Genomic DNA, 6,915 nt, shown 5'->3' on the forward strand with positions numbered 1-6,915 from the left:
AGTTATTGTAGTAGTAGTTTATAGTACTATAAGCATCATATTAGATCATTTCTTTTTAAGATATAAAGTTGCAATTAAGTTGGATGCAACTTTTGTAAAAAACATATATAATTTACATGTTTTGTTTAAATTTTGTTTTAACATATGTGTAGTGTTATTACCACCACCACAATCAAAATAAAGGACATTTTTCTCACCATGAAGATTCCCCCATATCTTCTTGTAGCAAGTCCTTTCTGTCTAGCCCTGTCTCTGGCAGTCATTGATCTGATTTCTATCCCTATTGATAGGGATGGATTTTGCCTTTTTAAGAATGTCATAAACATGGAATCATACAGTGTGCAATCTTGTTTATATGGCTTTTTTCCAATAAGCATAATGCTTTCGATATTCAGCCATGATGTTGTATCAATAGTTTGTTCCTTTTATTGCTGTGTAGTATTTCATGTATGGATGTACTGAAATTGTTCATTCATTCTCTAGTTGATGGTATTAGGGTTGCTTCTAGTTTTTGGCAATTATGAATAAAGCTGCTACAAATGTTCATATATCATTTTTTATATGGACAAATGTCTTTGTCTTTCTTGATAAATACCTAAGTGTGAAATTGCTGGGATATATGTTAAGTATTTGTATAGTGTTAGGAGAAACTGACACTCTTTTCCAAAGTGGTTGCATTATATTGTATTTCTACCAGCAATGTACAGAAATTCCAGTTGTTCTGCAGTCTAATCAGCACTTGAATTTGGCAGTTTTGTTTCTTAAGCCATCTAACAGATGTGTATTGGTATTTAATTGTGTGCTTTTTTAAAAACATCTTTATCGAGATAAAATTCACATACCATGCAATTCACCCATTTAAAGTATACAATGAATGGTTGTTAGTGTATTCACAGATACAGGCAACCATCACCACAGTCAGTTTTAGAACATTTTCATCACTTCAGAAAATACTTGTACCTTTTAGCTATTACTGTCCGTGTCCTAAGCAACCACCAGTCTATTTTCTGTCTCTAGATTTTCCTAGTCTGTTTCCTATGTAAATAGAATCATACAGTATGTGGTCTTTTGTGACTGGCTTCTGTCATTTAGCATAATGTTTTCAAGTTTCATCCATGTTGTAGTATGTATTAATGTTTCATTCCTTTTTATGTCCAAATAATATTTTATTGTATAGATATATTTTTACTTATCCATTCATCAGTCGATGGGCATCTGGGTTGTTTCCACCTTTTGGCTATTATGAATAATGCTGTTATAAACATTCATGTACAAGTTTGCATTTCCTTAATGATTAGTGATGAGAACCTTTTCATATACTTATTTTCTATCCGTATTTCTTTGGTGAAAGTCTTTTCAAATATTTTGCTCCATCCCCCTTTAATTTCATATTTTGGAATTAATTTGGATTTACAGAAAACTTAACCAATATAATGTAGAGTGTTCTTATATACCTGTCATTCAGGTTCTCCTGCTGTTAACATTTTACAATACATTTTCAAAGGTAAGAAATTAATATGGAACAATACTATTAAGTAAACTACTACAGACTTTATTTGGATTTTAGTAGTTTTTCCACCACATTGCATTTAGCATTTTAAAAAATTGGGTTGTTTTTCCTTGATTTGTGAGAGTTCTTTATATATTGTGGATACAAGTCCTTTATTAGATTGAATGCTGCTTTTTAACTTGTCAAAGTTTCTGCCAAATAATTTTTATTTGTATCAGAATCATTACTCATTCTAATGTTTTGGCTAAATGCATATATATGTATATGTGTGTGTGTTGTATATATATTTAATGCTGATTTAATTTACATAACATTAGAGGTCTGTAGTTTCCTTGATTATATAACAAATAGATATGTTCTATAAATTGTGAAAAAAAATATTTTTTTTCAGATTATACCATAGTTTTTTGTTGCTATGTTCTCAGGAAAATATTTCCTCTTTGTTGAGGTATTCCCTGTGTGATATGAGTAATTTTGTTGACAGACACAGGGAAAGATCCTTTGCGAACATGAGATTGTGGCTGCATATAGAAAGTCTCTCAGAGTCAGGGGGACTGGCCTAGAAACTTTTTGTATTAAAGCAGGTGTTCATTTTATTTTTTTCTTTTTACTGTGAACTTCACTGCAGAAATGCTTGTACCTTAGAAGATATCAGTAAACGTTTACTACTACTATTAGTGCTTGTAAATAGAAATTAATTTAAGAAATGTTTATCAAGGGTCTACTGTGTGCCATGCACTGTTTTAGGCATTGGGGATACAACTGTGAGCAACAGCAGGAGCCCTGCTGTAGTACACGGAGCTCACGCTCTAGTGAGGAGAGGCACGCAAACAAGAAGACATACAGCGTGTCAGATATTGGTGAGTATTAATAGAAAAAAAATTAAGGTAAGGCCACATTTGGAATTCTTCACTGAAAATGAAGTGGTATTTGAGGAAAGACTGAATGAATTGAGGGAGCCAAGTTTGTGGTTAATAGAGGCAAGAACATCAAGTACCAGAGGCTTTCTTGGTGGGATGTTGCATGGTGAGGAAGGGAAACTTCAGGTCTGGAGCGGAGTTAGTGACAAATGGAAGGCATTGACATCAGAGGTTTAGCAGGGGAGGCCCGACTTTGTAGAGACTTTGGTTTTTATACTGAGTTTGTTGGGGAACCACTGGAGGGATTTGAACAGAGGTGTGATAAAATCACTCTGAGTGCTGGGTTGAGCATACTCGGTAGAGGGAAGAAAATAGAAATTGGGAGACCCGTTCAGGGGCTAACACAATCAGTCGTTTGCAATAGCAGGTTGTAGAAGGGAGAATGTTCACATGGTGGATATATAATGAAGAAGAGCAGACAAGATATATTAGGGTGTGAAAGAAAGAGGACTTAAGGATGACTTCAGAGTTTCTGGATGGATGGCAGTGTTAATTGTTGAAGAGGACTTTGGGAGGATCAGGTTTGATTAAGGGGGAGGGAGGTGGTGGTGCTAGTGGCAGTAGTAATTAGGAGTTCAGTTTCAGAACAAACAGAGTTTGGGATGCTTATTCGTAATTCAGAGTCAAGTAAGTAGTTTGGACTTAACTGGACTAGAGATTTAAGGCTGGTATGCTTTTTTAACACTCACTTGGCCTCTGTTTATCGTTAGAGGTCTTTATCTTCTCTAAGCAATATGAGTGCCTAGCACAGTGCTTGACATGCTGGAGGTGTTTAATGCTGAGTCATGTTGAATATGAGAGAACAGAACTGAAGTGTAACTCTCCATACTGTTTTCTGTAATTATATATTTTACTCTAATTGTTTCTGGTATTTGAAGTGTACATAATTTTCTTTCAAATAAACTTTTTTTTTTTTGTCCTTTTTGAGACCGGCCGCACCACGCTCAGCCAGTGAGCGCTGTGAGCGCACTGGTCATCCCTATATAGGATCCTAACCCGCGGGGGCGGGGGGAGCGCTGCTGCGCACCCAGCGATGCACTGTCCCGAGATGTGCCACGGGCTCGGCCCTCAAATAAACTTTAATATAATAAAATGTTGGGCTGGCTGGTTAGCTGACTTGGTTAGAGCCTGGTGCTGATAACAGCAAGGTCAAGGGTTCAGATCCCTGTACCAGGCAGCCTCCTCCCCCCCAAAAAAAACCTCACAATAAAATAAAATGTAATTTTATCATGTCATGAGAAAGTTTGATAACTCTTCTTAAGCAATACTTTCTGGAAATGTGTAGATATTAAAGTAGAGCATGCAGCTGAGCTGAAACTATTCACACTGGCCCCTCATAGCCTCTTGCCCTGAGCATCATGAAAAGTGCTATCCTTGATCTTAGGCTTCTTGTCCTTAATGGTCATTGATTTCTAATGCTTAGACTGTGTGAGAAGTTAAATTTATATGCATCGTAGGTTATTTGTAATCAGAAAAAGCATTTTGATAGGGTCTATAGTTTGGCTGTTTAGTTGGCCTAAAAATTTATTTGAATATATTATTTAGTGCTCTTTGAAACTTAATCTTAGTTTAAGTTTACTGTGCTAGTCTGTTTAGGCTGTCATAACAAAATGCCATAGACTGGTCGGCTAAAACAACAAAAATTTATTTTCTCACAGTTCTAGAGGCTAGAAGGCCAAGGTCTGGCCAATTCATTTTCTGTGAGGGCTGCTTCCTGGCTGTGTCCTCACATAGCCTTTCTTCTGTGTCTTCGAAGAGGGCGGGAGGAGGAAGAGAGTGTGACAGCAAGTGCTCCAGTGCTTCTCCCTCTTTTATAAGGACACCAACCCCATTGGACCAGGGTCCCACCCTCATCATCTTAACTAACCTTGATTACCTCCCAAAGGCTCCTGTTTCCAAATACTATCACATTGGGGATTAGGGCTTCAACATACTAATTTTAGGGAAACACAATTCAATCCATAACACTTGGTACCATGGTAGCATCTTTAAATACTGGGGTTATTTTGCATTTCCCTGTGTGTAAGAGAGAACAAATAGTACTCCTTTTTAAGTGTTTATACCTGAGGCATCATTCTAGGAAATGAGAGTGAGTTTGTGAAAAATAAATGCAAAAAAAAAAAAAAAAAAAAAAAAACGCCAAAATTTAAATTTATGGGGGGGGGAGTTTAACATTTTTAAAATTTTTTTTTTTTTTTAAAAAAAAAAAAAAAAAAAAAAAAAACTGCAAAGATTTAAATTACTGGGAAGGGAAGTTTAAATTTCTGAAATGTTTATATTGTATTGAAAAAATACATGCAACTCAAGCACAAAGAGTAACTGTCATTCTTAAAAGTATATTTCTTTATCCTGATTTAGTTGGTTTAGCAAATTAAAAAATTGTTCATTTGTAATAAGCATTCAACTCATATACTAGTGTTCTTAAATTCTTTTCTTAAATAGGGTAAATGTGCCCCATACAGATTTAATTGCTTTATTAATTTGCTTAGCATTTTCATGATGTAATTGACTTTAGCACAGACCGAGTTAATAATTAGTATAACATTGAATATGATTTAATTTTATCGGATAATGTGGCTTGGTACATCAACCATAATCTTTCTCTAGGGAGGTATTGGAATAAGACGTATCTCCACAGAGATTTAACAATGGTATCTGTTTCATCCCACCCCTACACTGTTGAAAGGAGCTCTGATCTGGGATGATTGAACACACATACACACACACACACACACACACACACACACACACAAAATGGGTGTATATACACAAAACATCTAAAAGTACTGATATAGAGTATTCCATTTTTGATAGAAAGTAGAAAAGTATAGAGTTCATATTTTAGTGTCTCCAAGTTATCCAGCTAAAGTTACAATGCTGATATATTACTTTGTTTATAGTTTTCACTGCCACATTGAATAACATTTTATCTCTTTCAGCTTATGAAATTTAAGCAGGTGTGGGAAGAAGTTAATAGTAATTTTATACCTTAGGATGTAGGCCAACCTTGTCAAAATTCCACTCTGTTCAAATCTCTTTGGGTTGATTAAATAGATTCTTCTACACAAGAGTGAAGTGATCCCCCTAGTGGTGAGTTAATTGACTTTATATTTGGAAAATGGAAAGATTTATATGAAGGAATAGGATTTCTTCATTGGAGAAAATGTTTTTAAAATGGTGAACACAAGAGAACTTTGAATTTATATTTTGAGTTTGGATAATTGAAAGGATTAGGAAATCCAGTGTAAAAATCTCATCCCATATCTTTGTTTATTTGCTTACCTCGCTGAAGCAACTATTCTCTGAGACCATTTGACCCCAAAATAACAGGAAAAGATGTCAATCATATAGTCCTAGATTATAGTTCATATGCATTGAAAGGATACCAAACTTAACTACCACATGTAAGAAATTTCTAGACAATAACAACTTGAAATCGGTAGGGCAGAAGAATATTGTAAATTTTCCATGAAATAGAGTCTCAAGCAATTTGGTACATCTAGCTGAATAACAGTTTCAGTGAATGGGTGATTCTAGCATAAGTCATAAATGTGTAAAGTTCTAGGAGGTGCACCTTTGCACATTTGAGGCCCTTTGTCACGTGCCAAGTATTTTTTGAACACATCTGTGTGTGAGACATTGTGCTGCTAGGTGCATTGGGATACACAGATGGGTAAGGCATGGTGCAGGGAATTCACAGTCCAATGAGGGCAATCCATGTTGCAGAAGAATTTATGCAACAGTATGGAAGTGCAGTGATGAGGAGTATGGAAAAGAGTGAAAGGAACTTCAGTGTGAAGGTCTCAAGTAACAGACTCCATAACTATTTCTATTGATAAGATTGTTGCTTCCTCAGCAGCCTCTTCTATATACTTTCTTCAATCTCATTTCAGATTACAATTCTGTAATACTTAGGGTTTGGAGAAGAGCATCCTATACAGCATAAGACACACAGTTAAAGCATAGAATGACAAAAGATAATAAGGCACTGTGTGTTTGTGTATGTGTGTGTGCGTACATATATATATTATTTTGGTGGCTGGTCACTGCAGGGATCTGAACCCTTGACCTTGGCATTACCAGCACCCCACTCTAACCAAGTGAATTACCAGCCAGCCTGATTCTAACATGAGTTACATTTTCTGTGTTGTCATATACGAGGGGTCTTCAAAAAGTTCACAGAAGGATTCGTGTTATCTTTCAGTTCTACTTTTTTTTCCACAAACTTTTTGAAGTCCCCTTGTATATCCAAAATACACAGAGCACTTTTAATTTTATTTCTTAAAGATTGTTTTGGTAATTTAAAATCCTGAAATATAATTATTACAGGGATATTAGGCTCAAAATTCTAAAGTTATCTTTTGTTAAATAAGATTTATTAAAATACTTCTCTTTGTTCAGTATTAGCAAGTGGACAGTGAACAAAGCAGGCAGATTTTTGTCAGGCACAAATAACTTTGCATCCTGTTGATTAAATAGAAAATA

Source organism: Galeopterus variegatus, unplaced genomic scaffold (assembly GCF_000696425.1).
Source record: "Galeopterus variegatus unplaced genomic scaffold, G_variegatus-3.0.2 Scaffold1760, whole genome shotgun sequence".
NCBI lineage: Eukaryota > Metazoa > Chordata > Mammalia > Dermoptera > Cynocephalidae > Galeopterus > Galeopterus variegatus.